Source organism: Aquarana catesbeiana, linkage group LG02 (assembly GCF_042186555.1).
Source record: "Aquarana catesbeiana isolate 2022-GZ linkage group LG02, ASM4218655v1, whole genome shotgun sequence".
Taxonomy (NCBI): Eukaryota; Metazoa; Chordata; class Amphibia; order Anura; family Ranidae; genus Aquarana; species Aquarana catesbeiana.
Genome location: NC_133325.1, coordinates 402,277,825 through 402,301,093, shown reverse-complemented (window position 1 = coordinate 402,301,093; position 23,269 = coordinate 402,277,825). Strand labels below are relative to the sequence as shown.

The following is a 23,269-nucleotide window of genomic DNA, read 5'->3' as shown; positions in this document are numbered from 1 at the left end:
TATGCTCAATTACTTGCATATAAGCCTCCAAAATGGGCCCTTTTGATTTTTGATGTTCGGGTCCCATTCACTTTAATGAGGTTCGTTATTGGGGTCCGAACTTTTGCAGTGTTAGAAAGTTCTGGTGCGAACTGAACAGGGGTCCATTTGGCCCATCCCTAATCACCACAAGCACACAGCTGATGCATGTAAGGTTCCAGGCTTAAAGTGATGCTGTCACAATAAAGGAAAAAATTGCTACTACCTGCGTTCCCCGAAAGTAAGACCTACCCTGAAAATAAGATGAAAATAAGACCTACCTTGGTTTTCCAGGAGGGCTGCAATATATGCCCTACCCCGAAAATAAGCTCTAGTTTGAAGTGGTTGTCCCCTCCTCTTCTCCTGCCTGTCAGCAAGGGATCTCGACCCAACTCCCTCTGCAATGCTCGGATCACGGAAGAGAGCTCAGGCAGGCTATGGAAGCCCAGAGCGGCACTCAGATCTCCTCTTCTCCTGCCTGTCAGTGGGGGATCTCAGCCCCCCTTCCTCTGCAATGCTCATATCATGGAAGAGAGCTCAGGCGGGCTATGGAAGCCTAGAGCGGAGCAATAATAAAGTACCTGACACCCCATAGATTACAGAAACACATACCTTTCCCACCATATACTACTGTAATAGAGAGGAACCACTTTTACTTCACTTCACACAGGGGATTCCTGTCAGGCAGGGAGGGAGAGGGGTAGAGAAGACACCACATTAAATGGCAAACCCTACCCCGAAAATAAGCCGTACTGTGTTTTTGTTTGCCAAAATTAATATAAGAACCGGGCTTATTTTCGGGAAACACAGTAGCAGGTACAAATGTAGACACCTAGCAGCAGCTTTCTTTGCTCCTCTGTGCCTCAATGTTGGTGCATTTTTTGGGGGCAAAGCTACGGCACTTTCTGGTAGTGATTGAGCTTTTCTACCTGCTCTTGCCTTTCCCCTTTTCTCTTTAGCCTGGTAGAAAGCCCATTATAGTGATGGCCCAATAGGAATACATGTGGGTGGGAAAGAATAGGCAAGCTGGAAATTTGGATGTTTGCTGATTCAGGAAAGCATAGCATTTGGGTATAGAAGGAGGTAGGGTACACGCACTTTATACTTGCTAATAGCTTTATAATAAAGCTAAAAACGTTTTTTAACCTATTGCATTCTTTTCATTAGGGTAAACAATGTTTTATATTGCTTTGTCCTCCCCCTTCCCTGTGTGAAGAGGAAGAGAGGGGAGAATAGATCCAGCTCTGTGCATGGCTGCATCAATCCTCTTTTCTCCTCTCTTCCTCTGCACACAGGGCCTCAAACAGCAGGAGCCATTGGCTCCTGTTGCTGTCAATCAAATGCAGTGGGGGTTGGGGCTAAGCCCTGCTGTGTGTGTCTATGGGGTGTGGCTCCATTGACACACAGCTCGGGAGTGAGCAGACACTGTGTGCCCTATAACAATTGGCTTGCTCTGGGGGGACACGAAGAAGAGGAGGAGACATAATCACCAGCGGAGGACTCGAGAAGAGGAGGATCGGGGCTGCTCAGAGCAGGTGAATATAACATGTTTGTTATCTTATCTAAGAAAAATAAAAATAAACCTTTAGTAACACTTTAAATTGATAGTAAACCGCAGCTTAAAGAAAAGAAAAATCTCCTGCAAGGCAATGTCATAATGTGCTGGTATTCATTGCATACTAGCATATTATGAGAGACTTACCTTAAAACGAAGCCCTCCAGCAGCCCACTGTCACCGCTGACAGGGCTTCCATCTTCCCCCGGCCTTCCCTCCTGGTTCGCGGCCTCCGGCTACATGAGTGGCTAGGGCTGCGATGATGTCACTCCCGTGCATGCACTCGGGAGCCTCAGCTATGGCATGGAGCTCTGAAGGTGCCAAAACGCATTCGCCAGTGACATCACCAGCTGCATGCAGTGTAAATATCTCCTAAACACTGCAAGCATAGGTGTGCGCACAGGGTGTGCCAGGTGTGCCTGGGCACACCCTAATCATCTAGTGCACATTAGCATTATTGCTCTGTGTGCCAGTGGGGAGATGAGAATAATCTCCCTCTTACCCGCTCTGCCATAAGAAAAGTGCTTACTCGCTTCTCTTTCACTGTGTCAGCAGGGAGACTAAAGTGGTTGTTAAGCCACTCTAACCTGTATACACCATCAGCACTGCCTCCTATTGTAGTATCCCCCTCTGTGTGTGATTTATAAAAATAAATACAGCAAATACCTAATTTCACTGCCGAGATTGCGATTACATGACTGGCCAGCTTTCTCCTTTCCTCCTCTGAGAGATGCAGCTGGCGGGGCTGAGATTCCTCTGCTGATGTCAGTCTGGAGGGGAGGAGGGGAGGAGGAGAGAGCTGGCTGGTCATGTGATCGCAATCTCGGGTTTTAAATGAGGTATTTACAGCATTTATATTTATAAATCAGTCACAGAGGGGGACACTGCAATAGGAGGCAGTGCTGATGGTGTATACAGTTATCAATTGCTGCCACTGTGCCCAACAAATGCAGCCACTGTGCCCATCAAATGCTGCCACTGTGCCCAATGCTGCCACTGTGCCCATCAAATACTGCCATTGTGCCATCAAATGCTGCCACTGTGCCCACTAAATGCTGCCACTGTGCCATCAAATGCAGCCACTGTGATGCCCCCCCCCGCTGTCTGCCTGGCACTTACCCTGTCTGCACTTACCCTGTCTCGGTGGGGCAGCGGGTGACGGTGGCGAGCGGTGTCCTCCATGCGTCTCTTCCCATCCTCCTCTCCCGATAGGCATGCAATCACAGCGACTGTTGTTTCAGCCAATCAGGTGATGGGTAACAAACCTGAGCACCTGATTGGTGGAGAGGTGGTTCAGTATTAGGAAAGCGAATATTCATTCACTCGCAGGTCACCTTTTTTAACGCTCTATGGCTCTAATCAGATGCTTCAAAAACACCCCCCCCCATGCTGTAATTTAGGCGCCCAGCACCCGAAAAGGGACCGGGCGCCTGAATAGGGGGTGGCAGCAGCGGCCGTGGATAGATTCATGGTATGCATGAATCTATCCATTGGTCATGCCCGTGCACCCTTATGGACTCACCTCCACTGGGGGTGACTCACACACAGACAGAGAGGGTAGGGGGGAAGAGGACTCAGGAACAGAGAGGAGAGCAGATAGCAGGCACGTAAACTGACCACAGTGTCTGGTCTCATTAGCCATGATACACTGTGGGGTGGGGAGAAACTGGCAGGATAAGACAGTTTTTTTAGGTGTTACAGGGGGCCAAATGACATAGGATATGCACTGTGTTATATAACATGCAATAAGGGAACAGGATCCATTTTTTTTTTTGAATCAGCAAATGCTTTAATGTACTGGGACAATATACATGTAGAGACACACACATGTATGTGTGTTTGAGCTTTGGGGTGCACACCCTAATGCAATAGGCTGTGCACACCTATGACTGCAAGTTTAGGGGATATTCACTGTTCCTATCGGTAAGCCTTATTATAGGTTTACCTGTAGGTACAACATTAAAAACTGAGTTTATTACTACTTTAAGTGTTTTTTATTCTCTATGAAAGATCTTATTTGATATGACTTAAGCCCTCTTGGTCCCAACTGGTGTTTATTAGTTATGTTTTATGATTCTTCAAATTGAATACAAAGCTTGCACACATTCCCTGTAATTCATAAAGATTAGTGCTAACAGATTTTGCAAAAGTGTCTCTAATGCATTCTAAAAGTGGTGCAGCGTACGACAAATGTATGTACCTGTCTAGAAATCGCACTTGAATTTGGCACATGCTGTGCCACTTTTAGAATGCATGCAAGGCACTTTTGCAAAATCTGTCTGTGCCAGTTTCTCTCGCTGTATGCCAAAAGAGGATTGTGCTTAATCAGCTCTGCTTTCGTAAGATACAAACTGTTGGTATTTTATTTTGAATTTGGTGCATTCGAGCAACCATTTGAATCTAAGATCAGTACAACCTCTGTTACTTTTCTTGATTTGGAGATCTTTGTATTAGTAAAGGGCCATTTGGTAACAATGTTATTTAGAAAGTCTCCAGCATCAAACAGTCTCCTCTCTGTCTGAGGTCCCAAATAGTGTTGTCAGTCCTGCCTGTTGTCCTACAGGACTTCAACTATCCCTCCCCCCTTTCTGTCACTCTACACATGCACATATTGATTTCCTTTTCAGCAAAACAATACTGGTGCTTTGACTCCAAAGAACCTGCCCCCATACACTGGTAAGGAAAGGGGTCTTGGCAGATGTAGTTTTATGAGCGTGTCTATGTCAATAGGAACTGAGCTACCAGCAGCTGCCCCTGAATGAATTGCACAAGCCTGGCGATGATGTCATGGGGAGAAATAAACTATGTTTCCCCATACAGGAACAATGTAAAAGAAAAAAAAAAATGCTGGTAATCGCTTTAAATTGGGGGAGGGAGGTTGATGGTTAAATTTGGCTAATGTTTGGACATACCCTTTGAAGTAGCAGTACCTCATTTACAGATTTTCACTTCTTCATTCCTTTTTAGAGAAGCATAGTACCTTAAAGCAGAAACAATACATTCTTCCTTTGTAACCTAAACATGTGAGCCATTTGGCATCTTTTTTTCATGCAGTAATTCCTTTCATACAGTATGCAGTAGGACAGCAGAGCAAAACTGGTGTACATGTTTACATTTCATAAAAAATTCTAAGCATACCCACAGTTTTACTAACAAAAAGACAATCAAATATACACAGGGCTATGCAATAAAGCCAATGCTCATGTTTGAAATTCTCCAAGCATAACCATTGGGGTGTTTGAAAAAAACCTCCATGTTAGGTTTCTGCATCAACATGCAAACTCATTCAAACAAGGGTAAGGCCATATGAGTTTCAGGTAATATTGTACCCATTAATGAATTCCACATGTACTAGTAGGATTGCATAAGCATCTGTTGTATTATTTTGTAATTGGGAACATATTATAGGGGTTATATTAAACACTTGAACTCCGGAAGATTTACCCCCTTCCTAACCAGGCCATTTTTTGCGATACGGTACCGCGTTACTTTAACTGACAATTGCGCGGTCGTGCGACACTGTACCCAAATAAAATGTATGTCCTTTTTTTCCCCACAAATAGAGCTTTTCTTTTTCTGCCATGAAACATATCCGATTAAAAAAAATTTAAAAAGTCAAAATTTCTTCATCAATTTATGCCAATATGTATTCTGCTACATATTTTTGGTACAGAAAATCCCAATAAGCGTATATTGATTGGTTTGCGCAAACGTTAGTGTCTACAAACTATGGGATTTTTTTTAAATTTTATTTTTTATTTTTTAATAGTAATAGCGACGATCAGCGACTTATAGCGGGACTGCGATATTGTGAACATTCTGACACTAACTGACACTTTTGACACTTTTTAGGAACCAGTGACACTAATACAGTGATCAGTGTTAAAATTATATACTCTCAATGGCTGGAAAGGGGTTAACATCAGGGGCGATGAAAGGGTTAACTGCCTCATCAGTGTTTTTCTAAACTGTGGGAGGTGCTTTTACTAGGGGAAGACGTGGATCCTAGTCCCTACTTTGCAGAGACACAGGATCTATGCCTTCCATCCTGTCAGAACGGCAATCTGCCTTGTTTACATAGGCAAATTGCAGTTCTGTCTCTGTGACTGATGATCGGCGTGTTCCAGCGGACATCGAGTCCACAGTACCCACTGACCGTCTCCCTCTGTGTGTAATCACAGTGGGAGGAAGCCGCTGGCGGCGCGCATTCGCACCCCCTACCCGGAAGTGCATGATCACGTATACAGTTGTGCTCATTGATAATAAATGGCTTCAGCCAAACACAAACCATGAGTGAAAGAAAAGTTTTTGTGTTATCATTCATATTCTCAATATTTCAAAGAATATGAATGATAACACCAAAACTTTTCTTTCACTCATGGTTAGTGTTTGGCTGAAGCCATTTATTATCAATCAACTGGCAGATTTTATGATTCCTTGGCCATTTTTCAGAGAATATGAATGATAAAACAAAAACGTTTCTTTCACTCATGGTTAGTGTTTGGCTGAAGCCATTTATTATCAATCAACTGTGTTTAATCTTTTTAAATCATAATGGCAACAGAAACTACCCAAATGACCCTGATCAAAAGTTTACATACCCCAGTTCTTAATACCTTGTTTTGCCCCCTTTAACATCAATGACAGCTTAAAGTCTTTTCTAGTATTTGTGGATGAGGCTCTTTATCTTCTCAGTTGATAAAGCTGCCCCTCTTAGCCTCAGAGTGGCTCCATGATATTGAGGTCAGGAGACTGAGATGGCCACTCCAGAACCTTCGCTTTATTCTGCTGTAACGAATGACAGGTCAGCTTGGGCTTGTGTTTTGGATCATTGTCATGTTGGAATGTCCAAGTACATCCCATGCGCAGCTTCCTGGCTGATAAATGCAAATGTTCCTCCAGTAATTTTTGATAACATACTGCATTCATCTTGTCAACAATTTTGACCAAATTTCCAGTGCCTTTGTAGCTCACACATCCCCAAAACATCAACGATCCACCTCCGTACCTTTCTTAATAGGCCTTGTTGACTCCTCTCCAAAATGTAGTTTTTATGATTGTGGCCAAAAAGCTCAATTTTGGCCTCATCACTCCAAATGACTTTGTGCCAGAAGGTTTGAGGCTTGTCTCTGTGCTGTTTGGGGTATTGTAAGCGGGATACTTTGTGGCATTTGCGTAGTAATGGCTTTCTTCTGGTGACTCGACCATGCAGCCCATCTTTCTTCAAGTGCCTCCTTATTGTGCATCTTGAAACAGCCACACCACATGTTTTCAGAGAGTCCTGTATTGCACCTGAAGTTATTTGTGGGTTTTTCTTTGCATCCCGAACAATTTTCCCGGCAGTTGTGGCTGAAATTTTAGTTGGTCTACCTGATCGTGGTTTGGTTTCAACAGAACCCCTCATTTTCCACGTCTTGATTAGAGTTTGAACATTGCTGGCATTCTCAATTCCTTGGATCTCTTTTTATATCCCTTTCCTGTTTTATACAGTTCAACTACCTTTTCCCGCAGATCCTTTGATAATGCTTTTGCTTTCCCCATGACTCAGAATACAGAAACGTCATTGCAGCACTGGATGCAAGGATCTGTCAGGAGTCCAGAAACACATTGACCTTTTATACACACACTAATTACAAGCAAACAGATCACAGGTGAGGATAGATACCTTTAATAGCCATTCAAACCCCTTTATGTTGTGTGCATGTTATCAGGCCAAAATCACCAGGGTATGTAAACTTTTGATCAGGGTCATATGGGTTGTTTATTTTGCCATTATGATTTAAAAAGAGTAAACACAGTTGATTGATAATAAATGGCTTCACCCAAATACTAACCATGAGTGAAAGAAATGTTTTTGTGTTATCATTCATATTCTCTGAAAAATGGCCAAAAAATAATAAATTCTGCCAGGGTATGTAAACTTATGAGCACAACTGTATATACGTGAACCTGCACACAACAGCCGACCTGTAGCAGTAAAACTGCTATAGGGCGGTTGGCAAGTGTTTAAAGGAAATAGGGTCTAATGATTAATAAAACTAATGCCGTGTACACACGGTAGGACTTTTCAGCTACAAAAGTCCGACAGCCTGTCCGACAGACTTTCGACGGACTTTTGGCGGACTTTGAATGGACTTTCTAACGACCGGACTTGCCTACACACGATCACACCAAAGTCCGACGGATTCGTACGTGACGACGTACACCGGACTAAAATAAGGAAGTTGATAGCCAGTAGCCAATAGCTGCCCCAGCGTCGTTTTTTGTCCGTCGGACTAGCATACAGACGAGCGAATTTCTGGGTCCGGCGGAGTTACGACGTAAAGATTTGAAGCATGTTCCAAATTTAAAGTCCGTCAGATTTGCGACTAGAAAAGTCCACTGAAGGTCCGGTGAAGCCCACACAGGATCGGATTGTTCGACGGATTTGGTCCGTCGGCGTCCGTCAGACCAGTCTGGTCGAAAAGTCCGACCGTGTGTACGCCCCATTAGGCTACCAGACCTTCACAATAAAGGTGATCTTGACTTAACCTTCTGTCACTGACTTTAACCAGAGACCAGACTAGGCTTATGCTAGAGTCCAAATATTCTGTCTTAAACTATTATGCTTGGCAAGTTTTAGTTAGCATTATTTATTCTGTGTGTTTCTGGCTCTTCAGATGTGTCAGAGTATCAAAGATCTATCTATACATAGTAGGGTGTTGTTGGTGGGTGTTACTTTGGGTTTATTGGTCTGTTCCCTTCCATGTCATAGTGTCTTGAGAAAGATAAACTGAGCTTAAATCGAGACTTTGACAATAAAAAAACGGTGCTGTTTTGATCTACCTCCTCTGCAAGACCCGTGAGTGCCTCTATACTAGTTTTTGATATTTATACATAGTGAATAGGTGTTTGTGCTTGGGCAGTATATGAATGGGTAAGGGGGGCCTCTGGGGACTGTTAGCTACTGACAACAAATGCAAAACTTCAGGTGACCTTTGAGCCCTTGACACTAGCTGAATAATCACAATTAAACTGAATAAAATAAGTATGGGGGCAAATATAAATATATTTTCTGTTCACATATTTTATTGATAAAACAGTTCAGTACAGTACATCGAGAAAGTAGTACATTTTGTGGTAAATAAGTCATAATTAAACAGCAGTCAGTACATGAGAACAAGATTATACATGAATAAGAAAATAAGAGGCCAAATGTCTAATAACCGAATCTTGTCACACACCCATCATATATATTCGTTACCCAAGATCCATAAAGATAAGTCTAACCCTCCACCAAGACCGATAGTGAATGGAATAGATTCCCTGACTGCTAGGATAGGACAGTATATAGATAAATATTTACAGCCAGCCATACAAAATACAAGAGCTTATCTGAGAGACACCAAGCAAATGATACAGATCTTGGAAGAAATACCCAATGAAGAAGGACCCTGGATTATGGCCACAGCGGATGTTTCTTCGCCATATACTGTAATATTCCACCACCAGGCATGCAAAGCAATAAAATGGGGTCTAAGAACACATACCGAGTTACCTTGTGTCTAAAGAAAGTATCTTGTAAAATTTCTTGATTTTTTTGCTTAAGAAATAGCTACTTCTGGTATAATTGTGAGTACTACTTCCAAAGAACAGGATTTGCCATGGGAGCAAAATTAGCTCCCAGTGTGGCAGGCCTGTTCATGGCTCAATGGGAAGACGAAACCATCTTCACAAATACACCAGCACAACTCGTCATATTTAAAAGATACATTGATGATATCTTCATCTTATGGAAAGGGGACCAGAATCAGCTGGTATACTTTCTTGAAAAAATTAGCATCAATAATAGAAACATCAAACTTACTTGGGATATTAGTAAGAAGACTATATCTTTTTTAGATTTAGATATCATACAAGAAAATGGGAGGCTCATTACAAAAACCCACTTCAAAAATGTGGATAGAAACATCTATCTACCACTTGAGAGCTGCCACCATCGAAATTGGCTGTACAACATCCTGAAAGGCCAATTGAAGTGCCTCAGACGCAACTGCACCCAAAAGATTGATTTTCTAGCCCAAGCAGATAAAATCGGACATAGATTTGTCAAGAAAGGGTATGACAGCAAATATGTGAAAGAACAAATATCAGAAGTAGCTCAAATGGACCGAAATTAATTAATCAAAGACAGAGAGAAACAAAGGCCTAGGATGGATTTTAGATTGCAATGTACAACATAAGAAGATAGAAAAAATTATAAAACGGCATTGGCATATATTCCTAACAGACAGACACCTTCAAGGGGTACTTCCAGACAACCCTAAGTTTATATATACCAGAGCACCGACGTTACGTGGGGACTCACATTCTTTACGAGTAAAGGCTTCTTCCCTTGCAAATGCTGTTTTGCATGTACAAAAACAACCAAATGAGAAGAAATTTAGTTTTACATCTACTAGCACAGGAAACACCTATGAGGTAAAAGATTTTATAGGCTGCAACACAGAAGGTGCAGTCTATGCCTTGGAATGTAGCTGTGGACTACAGTACATAGGTCGTACAAAAAGACCATTAAAAAGTATGCATTAAAGAACACATGCAGAATATTCTTAACCACTTCCCGCCCGCCCTATAGCGGATTGACGTCCGGGAAGTGGTTGTGTTATCCTGACTGGACGTCATATGACGTCCAGCAGGATAACATGCCGCAGCGCGCCCCCGGGGGCGCGCATCGCGGCGATCGGTGGAGCGGTGTGTCAGTCTGACACACCGCTACACTGATCTTGGTAAAAAGCCTCCGGCGGAGGCTCTTTACCACGTGATCAGCCGTGTCCAATCACGGCTGATCACGCTGTCAATAGGAAGAGCCGTTGATCGGCTCTTCCTCACTCGCGTCTGACAGACGCAAGTAGAGGAGAGCCGATCGGCGGCTCTCCTGGCAGGGGGGGTCTGCGCTGATTGTTTATCAGCGCAGCCCCCCCTCAGATCACCCCACTGGACTACCAGGGATGCCACTAGGACCACCAGGGAAGGGGCAACGTGGATGGCCAGGTATGTACCCCATGGCCATCCACATGTGCCCAATCTGTGCCAATCAGTGCCCACAAATGGGCACTGATTGGCACTATTATGTCCATGATATGCCCAGATCTGCCCAGCAATGCTCTATCAGTGCCACCTGTCATTGCCCATCTGTGCCACCTGTCATTGCCCATCTGTGCCACCTGTCATTGCCCATCAGTGCCACCTGTCATTGCCCATCAGTGCCCATCTGTGCCCATCAGTGCCCACCTATCAGTGCCCATCAGTGCCACACATCAGTGCCACACATACGTACCCATCAGTACCACCCATATATACCAATCAATGCCACCTACGAGTGCCCATCAGTGCCGCCTATGAGTGCCCATCGGTGCCACCTGAAGAAGTGCCCATCAGTGCCGCATACCAGTGCCACCTATCAGTGCCCATCAGTGCCACCTATCAGTGCCCATCAGTGCCGCCTATCAGTGCCCATCATCAGTGCCCGTTAGTGCCACCTCATCAGTGCCACCTCATTGGTGCCACCTCATCGGTGCCCATCAGTGCCGCCGTATCAGTGCCCATCTGTGCCGCCGTATCAGTGCCCATTATTGAAGGAGAAAGCGTACTTATTTACAAAAAAATTTAACAGAAACAAAGAAAAACTTGTTTTTTTCGAAATTTTCGGTCTTTTTTTATTTGTTGCGCAAAAAATAAAAACCGCAGAGGTGATCAAATACCACCAAAAGAAAGCTCTATTTGTGGGAACAAAATGATAAAAAATTTGTTTGGGTACAGTGTAGCATGACCGCGCAATTGTCATTCAAATTGCAACAGCGCTGAAAGGTGAAAATTGGGCTGGGCGGGAAGGTGTCTAAGTGCCTGGTATTGAAGTGGTTAAAGGATTCGACAAGCATAGTGTTTCTAAAATAAAGATCCTACTCATTTCAAGTTCTGGGGGATAGAACCGTATAAAAGACATTGGCGGCGCAGTCATAAAGTCAAGACCCTGAGCCAGTTAGAATCCAAATGGATTTTTATATTAGACACTTTTACACCTCGGGGACTGGACATCGAAGTTGATCTTAATTGCTTTTATAATGACTTTTAAACATTTGCTTGTATTACTTCTGTCACCTAGAGATTATTATCTAGTTTCTTTCAATATGATATCCTCCCCTCTCTCTCATTGCTCAATTTCCCAAACCTTTCCAACTAGTAGTTGTCCCTGGATGTCCCATTTTAATGTACCATTGTATTTAATTTTTGCTTCTTTGTCACCTAATTATGTCAATCATTATCCCTATGATACAGCTGACATCACTTCTGGTGTCCCCATACCTATTTTATGTCTGATGTGACACAATCTATGATCTCTATTTTGTGCCCGGAGTGTGTCCTATCATAAGTATTAGCATCATAATTACCCACTGGCCATCCCATATTTTATTTTATTTTACAATATGATAAAAATATGTTTTTTTTCTGGCAAGCCTTAAGACAATAGAAGTAAGTTTGGGGTTGTAGGTGGTCACCTGCTTTATATCCACAACAAAATTGCTGCCATACCATTGGTTGTGGGTGGTCACCTATATCCACAACAAAATGGCTGCCATACCATTGATTCATGTGGGGTTTTATTGAAGTGGCTATTTGTTTTTTTGGGTTATATCTCAGTCACAATGTTGGTGGTGTAGTTATGCCACCAATGACCCTTCCACACCCTGTGACTACATATTAGAATTTATCTAATCCTACTGCGGTTCGACCCATATTGGGTAGAGGACAGCTGTGATCATGCTAACGCAGCAGATCTACTAGAAAATGGCTGCGGCTGTGGACCATTGCCCCGACTCAACAGGAAAATGTAATAATGTGGAGAACAACTGCGACGTGTTAATCCAGGAGATCCACTAGAAAATGGGCGCGGCTGTAGACCATCTCCAGAATCTATGGGAAAATGGCCGCTATATAATACACCAATGGAGGGTTATAAGAAAATGGCCGCTCATTAAACACAACAGTATATCTATTTAAGGATACTTCTAGTACCTATCAATTTTCCCTGATGAAGTCACGTGACCATGACGCTACGCATTGGAACAGATAGGCACCGGAAGTGACGTCAGGTTGCGAGCTCACTGCTCGTGGTGCTGTGTTTGTTTTTATATGTTTTAATGTAAGTAACAAACGGGCTGTTTTAAATTTAATAAATTCAAGTTTCAACAAACTTCACGATCTGGGCCCCCCTTTCTTTCCTTTTATACACCGGCATTGGACCTGGAAACCTTCCCCTCTGTTTTACATGCATTGCTGAGCTGCACAGATGAGAAACCACCAGCTTTCTACTACAGGAGCCTGTATTTCGTTGAATGCTATTTTTCTTTCACGCTGTTACCTTACAGCAGTAAGGTAAGTGGCTAATTCACACAAAGGTGCAATTGCACTGAAGAAATCAATCACTGAGTCACTGTTTACATTCTCCGCACAGAGTGCTAACTGGAGCAGCACTTCACAGCTTCAGTTTACTTGTCTATATGGACACTATTTTCTTGGAGCACTTTTATATTCACTTGAAGAATTTTTTATTTGGACAATTTTAATTGCGTGCACTTCATCTATCCAGTTTGAAGATTATATGTCACTTTTGTCGCTTTATCACGTGCACTTTATATATTAGAATGTATCTAGGTTGTTTACATTATTGTTTGATTCGAATTTAGGACTTGATCCCAGGTGCATTCACCATTTATCTACTTTGGTTTTACAACACTTTCTATATATCACAGTTTTTTAGTTTCTACCTAGAGCGCAACACCAATTATTGATTTTTACTCTAGGATTATACATGACCTTTAAGGAAGAAGAACGATATTACTTAGGGTACTTATATCTAACAGAAGACATGTCGCTAACTTAAAAAATCAGTAAAGAACCATAGAAGGGGGTCAACTTGTAAACAATGAGTGAATTGGTCCTGAGGGCATGCTCAGTATTTTGTTCAGAAAGGCTCCTCAATATAGAATGGCGGGGTGTAGTGTAGCCTTGTCCCTAGGGTTATGTGGGGAGAAGGGGAGAAGGTCCGTGGGTGGATATATCCCATCATCCATGCCACTGGTTTTGTTAAACGAATAAAGTAAAAAATGTGGGGAGTAGAAAGAAATCTTGCACCTTGCGTTGTTTAGATCCCAGGGTAATGGGTCTCATAGTCTTTCTGATACGGGACATGTCGGAGGTGCAGCATTAGCAAATTAGCCTGAAAAGCAGGGGGGAGAAAGAAAAAAGGGGGGGGTAAAGGGGTCACAGGTGGGAATGAATGGGGGTGGAGGAAGGTTTCCTAGAGAGGATCTCGATACCCATGTCCCTATATCCATTTTTATATCAGTAGGGCAGTGTTTCAATACTTCTAGGGAAGTATAAAGAAGCCATCTAGGTCTGGGGATAGGAAGTAGGTGATCCAGGGTCCAAAGTTTTTCGTAATTGGTTACTTTATCCAATATGACTGCCTCTGTTTTGGCGTGGATCATGGCTCAAGTGATTCTATGTTTCATGGCCAAAATACATAATGAGGAGGACTTCCATGCTTTTGCTATGGTTTGTTTAGCTGCAGTTGTGACAAAGAGTAGGAGTTTAAACTGGTGGAATGTTAAAGCCTGTGGTTTGCTATTCAGGAGTGTGACTGTTGGTTCAGGTAACAGGGGTGAATCAAACAAGGTTGATAGGACCTTGAATACTTCTTTCCAGGAGGTACAAACTATGGGGCATTCCCACCATATATGTACATGGGTTCCTGGTGTGTCGAAGCCTCGGTACCATCTAGTGAGTGTTTTGTAGTTAGTCTCGAGAGCAACAGTGTTCGGGGAGGCAGATTTAGTGGCCTGTCAGATTTGTGACCAGTCTGCCATGTCAAGAGAGAGGACAAGGTCCCTCTCCCATTTCTCAACATAGGTCAGTGGGGCGGTGGTTGGGTATGCTAGTAGTTGAGCGTATAGGTCTGAGATAAGTCCTCGTCTATGGGGGTCAGTTTTGCAAGCTCTCTCAAAGGTTGTGACGTTTGGGGTAGTTTGGGTAGGGGGTTTATTTTGAAGAAGAAGTGCTTGAGTTGGAGATATCTAAAGAGTTCTGTTGGGGGCAAGTTATGTGTTGGAGAAGGTATGATGGTTTGTAAAGTAAAGATGTGGTGGGCTCTGATTAGTCCTGCAATGGACCAAGCGGAAAAGGAGGATAGCTCAGTCCAGGCCGGATAGAAAGATGGGTTGTGGAGGAAGGAAAGGAGGGATTATGAGATAATTGCAGGCCAAATGGGTTTTAAGTCTATCCCAGATGGTTAGACTTGGTGTCTAGTAATAAGGTTAGTGATGGATCGACGTTGAGGTGGTGCTAACCATGGAAGATTATCTGTGGAGAGAGGGTCGCTATCCACCGATTCGATTGCTACCCATAGCGGTATCTCCTTAGTGGCATGGTATTTGGGGAGTTTTGCGAGTTGTACTGCGTAGTAGTATTTCATAAAGTTAGGCACACTATGTCCAACTCTTATTCGGGGAGTATAGAGAGTTGGTTTAGGTAGATGAGGCTTGATTTTATTCCAGATGTAATTCAAAGTTCTGCGTTGGAAAATGTGTAAGTAAAAGGATGGGACTTGTATGGGTAATACCCTGAAAAGGTAAAGAATTTTGGGAAGTATCGACATTTTAACTACCGTGATTCTGCCCATCCATGCCAGAGGTAAGGACGCCCACTTGGACATGAGATTAGTAGGGTGGGATAGCATGGGAGGGTAGTTAGCGGCATAAAGGTCAGCTGGGTTAGCCGTAAATGTATTTGGGCCAGTTGGCTGGGTGGTAAGGAGATATTTAAAGCGGTCCATTTTTGGGGGTTAGTGTTTAGTCTGGTCGCCTTACCAGATCAGGATAGGGTCTCCAGTAGGTTAGGAGAGGAGATCAAGGGTGAGGTTAAAATTATGAGACGTCGTCCCTGATGTCAGTGTTGATGTTCCTCTAGTTCTAGGCCCTGAATATTAGGGTTGAATCGAATCAGAATCCCCAGTGATTCAATGGCTAGGGCGAAGAGGAGCGAGGAGAGAGGACAACCTGTCGAGTTCTATGGGGAAGAGCTCTGAGCAGAAGCCGAATAGCTTACAAAGGCTTTCGCATTGTATAATGTGGGAGCCAAATCCCCATAATTGGAGAACAGAAGTGAGATATGACCAGGACAGGGTGTCAAACGCCTTTCGAATGTCTAGGGAGATGAAGCAAGATGGTATACGGCGAGTGTGTTAGGCTTGGGTATCATCGAGATCGATGCTGTGAGGGACTCTGTGCGAAAATAAAGGCCTTGGAGTAGGGAGTTAAGAGCCAACACTAGTGGAGAGATGAGAAGGTCTGCAAACTTTTTATAATAAGTTGTCGAAAAGCCATCAGGGCCCCGGACATTTGTGTGGTTTCAGTGATTTTATGGCTTGTTTGATTTCCTCGGCTGTGATGGGTTTCTCTAGTGTTTCTTTATGGGAGGAAGAAAGGGTAGGTAGGCGGATAGTAGAAAGAAGGTCATTTATGTGGGATTGGTTAGAGGTATGCAGATTTTTGTATAGGACGGAAAGTGGCTTGCGGAATTCTTTTGTAATCTTTAGAGGATTACTGGAGTATGTATCTTTTGGTCAATATCAGTCGCACCGGTTTAGGAGTGAAGTCGGCTTTGCGAAGCGCTAGTGCAAGGAAAGTGTCTGGTTTATTAGCTTTCATATAGTTTATGGCATGACCGGCGAAGCATTTTTTCCGCTGATTCAGAGAGGTAAAGGTCTAGTTATAAGCTGGCTCTTTCGAAGTCACATTTGGTTGATGGAGATGGTGAGGTTTGGAATGCCTCTGAGGTTGTGTAGAAAGTTTCTTCTAGAAGTTTATTACGGAGACGTCTTTTTTTGCATTGGTGGGAAGCTTGACTAATACACACACCTCTGATGACTAATTTATGTGCTTCCCATAACGTCAGAGGAGAGACATCCCAAGATACGTTGTTAGTCAGATAGTCTTTAATTGCTGTAGCTATGTTCAAACGGTGGGTTGGGTTAGTTAGTAAGCTGTCATTGATGTGCCAAAAATGGCTGTTTGGTCTAGGGACGAGAAAGGGGTAATGACTGCATTGTGGTCTGACCAGGTGCAGGGTACAATATCCAAGGTCAGGATCAAAGAGGAAGTGCCAACGCTGACCAGGATGTGGTCAATACGAGAGAATTGTTTGTGAGGATGAGAATAGTAAGTGTATTGTTGTTTGGCTGGGTTCTGCTCTTGCCAGGAGTCAAGAAGGGAGTGCTGGTTTAAGAGCTGTTGATAGGTAATGTGTTGAGCAGTGGTTGGGGCCAGGGATTTATCTAGGAGGGATAGATGACCTGGTGGGAGTCTACACATATTAGTAGAGTACCTTGTGTATGTGAGTCTACGACTGACAATAAGTGGGAGAGGAATGACAGGGATTTCTTATTGGGAGCATAGTACGAGACTATCGTGATTTTGCTGTCTAGTAGTAGGCTTCTGAGAATAAGATAGCATCCTTCCGGGTCTCTGGTATCCGCCAGGAGTGTGAATGGAGTTGTACGGTGGAATGCCACCTGTACCCCCCGTTGCTTAGTAGATGCCAAGGCTGTGTACACTTGCGGGTATTGTTTACCGAAGAATTTAGGTGTGGAGTGGGTAGAAAAATGTGTCTGAAGGCAAACCACATGGGCTGAGAGCGAGGAGAATGAACGAAAGGCTTTGGTGCGTTTTGTTGGGGAGTTGAGACCCTGTACGTTTAAAGTTAGAACGTTCAAGGTCGTCATGGTGAGACTTGGATAAGAGATAGAAGGTTACGGGAATAACTATTATGGGTGTGAGTTACCTCTTTAGGGAGTGTTGGGGGGGGAGACCAGGAGTAGGGGGGAGGAAAGGTAGGAGGGTAGCTAAAGTGGGAAGAGAAGGTGTGAGTTTAGCTTGAAGTGGTGCTGTAGGGGAGGTGCAGTCCAATTGGTGGAGGGTGAAATTCCGTCCTACCAGTGGACTTTAATGGACTTAAATGTGGGTCCTAGATGTACCCCAAAAATAAATGGTTGGGGCTACCTGAGACTAATGGGGCAATAGTGGGACTGCCACAGCCGATAACTATAAACTAAGAACAATAAAAAGAAAGGATTCCCAACTTGAAGCAGGAATTTAGTGGTTCCAGACATTTTGTATGTACTGCTCAATTATCAAGTACTTGCTGACTTTCAGTGTGGGTTAGATGGAGACCCATCTGCTGTAGCATGATGTGTGGTGTGGTGAAGGAAGGTAAATTATAGTGGGGATCCCAGTGGGAATAGGGGTATTAAAGTAAATGGTAAATCAGCGTCAGGAACCAATACAGAAGGTAGAGGCTAGCAGTGTGCAACTTAAGGCAATAGTAAATGCATCATAGTATGAGTCCAACATGGAACATAAAGTTTTAACATTTGTGGAGGTTCCGCTACCCTCCAGCCTTTTCACAGGCCAAGGGGGGCAGAGACCTCTATTGCAGTAGAGAGTCGTGGATCCCCGAAGCTCCAGTGAGAGCATAGACGTTAGGGCTCACCCCAAGCTTGGGCCGTTCAAGTAAGTCCTCAACTGGGGGGGTGGGGATTGGAGCATCAGGGGTGCACAAACTTACCATGGATAGGCGTTGTAGAAGTAAGATATGTTCAACTGGTCAGGTGGAGAATGGCAGAGCAAACTTACTGGGCAAGGGGTTTCACCCTAGTGAAGATTAGGAGAGTCAATTGGGGTGAAAATACAGACCCAGAACGAGTTTTGTGTCCCTGGGCTAGTCAGTCCATGGAGTCTCCTGGGGCAGGCCCCGGGGAGGTAAAGTGGCCTCTTTTATAGACACCAGTTTGGTCTTGGCGAACCTAGGAGTCTTGATCCTTCTTTGGAGAGGTGGAGGCCGCATGGCATCTGGATCCCTCAGAGGTGGCCTCGGTGGGGGTAAGCTGAAGGTCTAGCATTGTGGCTTTGAGGTCTTCCATCGTTTGCAAAGATGAGACGAACCTTTATATGAAAAGCAGACCGATGGAAGTTCCATCTGTAAGTGATGCGATGCTGTTGCAGGATGAGCAGGATTGGCTTAATCTCTTTACGTTTGGAGAGGGTGAGTTGGGAGAGGTCTTGAAAAATTTGGTAGTGGTGTCCTTGGAGGGTTAGGGCATCATTATTGCATGCTGCCACCATTAGCTGTTCTTTGGTGCAGAAGTAGTGGAGCTGTACCACAATCTCCCGAGGAGGGACCTCTTCCGATCACAGGGCTAGGGGTCTAGGGATTCTGTCCATCTCAGGACATTCGATCTGGATGAATGGAGCCAGCTCTTGAAAGAGTGCAGTGATGGTGGATTGGAGATCTACTATGGTCTCAGGGATCCCCCTAATGCGAACATTAGATCTCCTTGCTCTGTTTTCAAAGTCCTCCAGGCGAGCCCGGAGGGTTATGTTCTCTTCACAGAGGGCCTCCATGTCTTCTGCATGGTTGTGTGTGAGGATGTACAGGTCACCCATTCTATGCTCTAGGACTGTGGTGTGCCTGCCCACCTCTCTGATTTCACGGGTTAGCTTCTCAGTAACGGTGTCTGAGGTATTCTTGAGAGCTCTGGTGAGCATTTTTCTATCCGGGTCAGTAAGTCTGGCTGTGTCCTGTCATGCTGTAAGGTTATGGGAGTCATGCATATACATTGTCTGACTCACCGCTCGCTGTAGCTGCTGGGAGCCTTGTCCTGTTCTGTGAGTACAGCGTGTGTTGTTTGACTGACCTGGTGGTGTACGGCGGCGCCATCTTAGAATAGCTTGCGCCAGTGCTTCTTTGATTGACTTAGGCTTGGTTTTCAGCTTGGTCCCGTTAAAAACCATGTCGGTATTGTGCGGTGGGTGTAGGGAGTGTGTGGAGATTGCCGCTTGGATCGCGGGCGTCGGGAATCGGCGTTTCACGGCTGTCTTGATCCCGGTAGATGCGGCGCTCTAGTCAGTCATGACTGCCTCGAGTGGCTCTGCGCATGCAGCCCGCAAATATAAATCTTTAAAGGTAATCCTACACTTTTGAAACAGAGTTTTCATATTTTTACATACGCCATGCCAGTTATGTTTAGGGAAGACTTTTATATAGTTCATATATTTCCTAGTTAATATAGTTCAAAGTTTCATGTAGGTTCCAAAAAGTAAACACATTTACGAAAATATCTTTCTAAGGGCCTGTTTCGACAGGCTTTTGTTTACTCCAAAACTTTTTCTCTCCTCATACAAGCCTAATGCCCCGTACACACGGTCGGATTTTCCGACGGAAAATGTGTGATAGGACCTTGTTGTCGGAAATTCCGACCGTGTGTAGGCTCCATCACACATTTTCCATCGGATTTTCCGACACACAAAGTTTGAGAGCAGGATATAAACTTTTCCGACAACAAAATCCGTTGTCGGAAATTCCGATCGTGTGTACACAAATCCGACGGACAAAGTGCCACGCATGCTCAGAATAAATAAAGAGATGAAAGCTATTGGCCACTGCCCCGTTTATAGTCCCGACGTACGTGTTTTACGTCACCGCGTTTAGAACGATCGGATTTTCCAACAACTTTGTGTGACCGTGTGTATGCAAGACAAGTTTGAGCCAACATCCGTCGGAAAAAATCCTAGGATTTTGTTGTCGGAATGTCCGAACAAAGTCCGACCGTGTGTACGGGGCATATGGGAATGCAAAATCTGCTTGAAGCAAGCCAGATTTAAGTTGAAAGATGATCAACTACATGTCAAATACACCTGTCAATGTATTCTCGATGATCTCAAAAGCTTCTCAAACAGATGTCAAAAACAAGATTGTCGACACATCCCAAAGCCCTTCAACCCAGGTCTAAATATTCAACTTTATTGCAAATATGTCAGCACAATAAAGTGAGAATATTTTATGGTACAAATTTAGATGGAAACAGTAACAATTGAAAACTGGTATAAATTTTCCTGAACAGTGGGAAACTTTTAGCACAGATCATTTATATGGCATGTCTTCCCCTCACTGTCTTCATCCGCCCTATAGCAAATTCTCATCATGAGTGTTATATTCTGTTTGAGTACAGATTCTCAAAATGTTTCCCAGAGTCTGCAATTGCAAACACTATTCTATACACTAGTGTTATTAGACTCCATCAAGTATTGTTTCCCCCACCACACTGATCATCCCCCCAATGTCCACCGCGTCCTCCTCCTCCAGCCCCGTGTTCTTCGGACCCCTGTCCTCCTTCCCCTCCCCTCTGTGTGCTCCTCCTCCACCCCCCCTAGCTCTCCATCCTGACACATATCCCCCTGCGGCCATCTTCCTTCCTCTACCGCCGGCTGCTGTGGGATATGTGTCAGGATGGAGAGCGAGGAAGGGTCCGGTAAATTTAATTTACCGGCTCCTTCCTTTTCTGAATTGGACACAGTGAGCAATCGCTCCTGTGTTCTGTAATAACCGCTTCAGTTTATGAACGAACGAGAGCCTCTGTCTCCTGTCCATTCATTTTCAATGCTGAAGCTGCTGAGAAAGGGACTGGGGAATCTGTGTCCTCAGTCCCTTTCCCTGTCTCAAAGGGGAGATGTCCGAGGTCTGTTTAGACCCCTGATATCTCACCAAAGCCCACCAACAGGGCTGATAAAAAAAAATTTGAAAATAATATTACAAAATGAAATCGTAAAAAAGTGATAAAAAATAAAATTGGATTAAAAAAATAATATAAGATGAAAAACTACTGACACCACCCCCCGCCCTTTGGACACTGTCCATAGTCCCAACCCTCCCCCCCCCCCAAAAAGCATTGTGAAAAAAAAAACTACATAAAAATGACACCATCCACTGCTCTACTGACACTGTCCACTGCCCAACTGACACCGTCCACTGCCCCATAACCCCCACTCCCACCCCCTTCCCCAGAAGCACTGTAAAAAAAATATTATATTAAAAAAAAAGAATTAAAAATTTAATAAAAAACTAAATTGTAAAAGATAATAGATAATAAAAGAATAAAAACAAAAAACTGCTGACGCCATCCACTGCCCTACTGTCACCATCCACTACCCCCCCCCCCCCCCCCCAATCATTGTGAAAAAAAAATCATAGAAAAGTAAATTGTAAAAAAATATTAAAAAATAAAATTGTAAAAAATAATAAAAATTCAGACACTGTCCATTGTTCTACTGACAACATCCATTGCCCTACTGACACCATTCAGTGGCCCCCAAAAAGCATTTTGAACAAAAAAAAACCCCTAAAAAATGTAATTGTAAAACAAAATTAAAAAAATAAAATAAAGAACTACTGACACTGTCTACTGTTCTACTGACACCATCCTGCACATACTACCCACCGCCGTACACTCCGCACTCCTCACATGCACACATTTTACCCACCTCTATACACTCTGCACTCTTCTCCTGCACATACTACCCAGCTCCATACACTGCACTCCTCTCCTGCACATAATACCCACCTCTATACACTCCATACTCCTCTCCTGCACATATTATCCACGTCCATACACTTAGCACTCCTCTCCTGTACATACTACCCACCACCATACACTCCATACTCCTCTTATGCACATACTACCCACCACTGTACACTCCACACTCCTCTTCTGCACATACTACCCACCTCCATACACTCAGCACTCCTCTCCTGCACATACTACCCACCTCCATACACTTTATACTCCTCATCTGCACATACTACCCACCACCATACACTTTATACGCCTTTTCTGCACATACTACCCATACACTCCGCACTCCTCTCCTACACATACTATCTACCATCATACACTCCACACCCCTCTCCTGCACATACTACCCACCTCCATACACTCCTCATCCCTCTCCTGCACATACTACCCACCTCCATACACTCCTCATCCCTCTCCTGCACATACTACCCACCTCCGTACACTCTGCACTGTACATTCCCTATTTAACATTACCACATTCTGCACTAAGTCATCTCAGACTCTATTAAACCACACCCCTTTAAGCCACACCCAATATTTCACGCAATTTAAGCCACACACAAAAAATATTTTATCATTGCCTGGAGCCCACTTTTTATCTTGCACACGGGCCCACTCATTTCATGATATGCCCCTGGTCAGTGCTGCGCTTCACTCCCCCTACAGAAGTGCCTCATAGTCCCCGCGGCGTGACGTCACTCATGACTGGAGGCGGGATGGGTGGACTCAGAAGAGCTCCTGCCAGCGCTGCCTCCTGGAGGAGCCTGGCTCTAGCTGGAGTGTACTGCAGTGTACAGTGTTGCTCTGCAAGTAAGCAGAATAGCAGATATTTTTGATTGAATCTTAGATTAATAAATGAACTGGCTGGATTGGGGGAGGGGAGGAGGCTGAGGGGAGGTTAATGACCAATGTTATTTAAAGAAGAAGTACTGCCAAAGCTCGTTTGGCTGTACTTCTCCTATGGATCACAGGAGTGCAATTCGTTTTGCACTCCTGTGACCAGTTTTCACCAGAGAGCAGGCTGAAGTCCTCTCTCTGCTGACGTCACAGATGTCAGTCCAGGTACCGCATCATCCCGACAATGGGAATCTGGATCTGCCAGGTGGAGCTGTGAGAACGAGCGATTGGCGGTGTTACATCGCTCGGTTCTCAGTGCAGAGGCGCCAGGGGACAGATGCAGCATTGGGCCG

At 44.1% G+C, this 23,269-nt stretch overlaps 1 protein-coding gene across 2 annotated transcripts in view; it reads right to left on the bottom strand.

The window, feature by feature from the left end:
• LOC141128171 (CYFIP-related Rac1 interactor A-like) overlaps positions 1–23,269 on the bottom strand; it is a 96,090-nt gene that overhangs the window by 69,122 nt on the left and 3,699 nt on the right. The window lies entirely within an intron of this gene.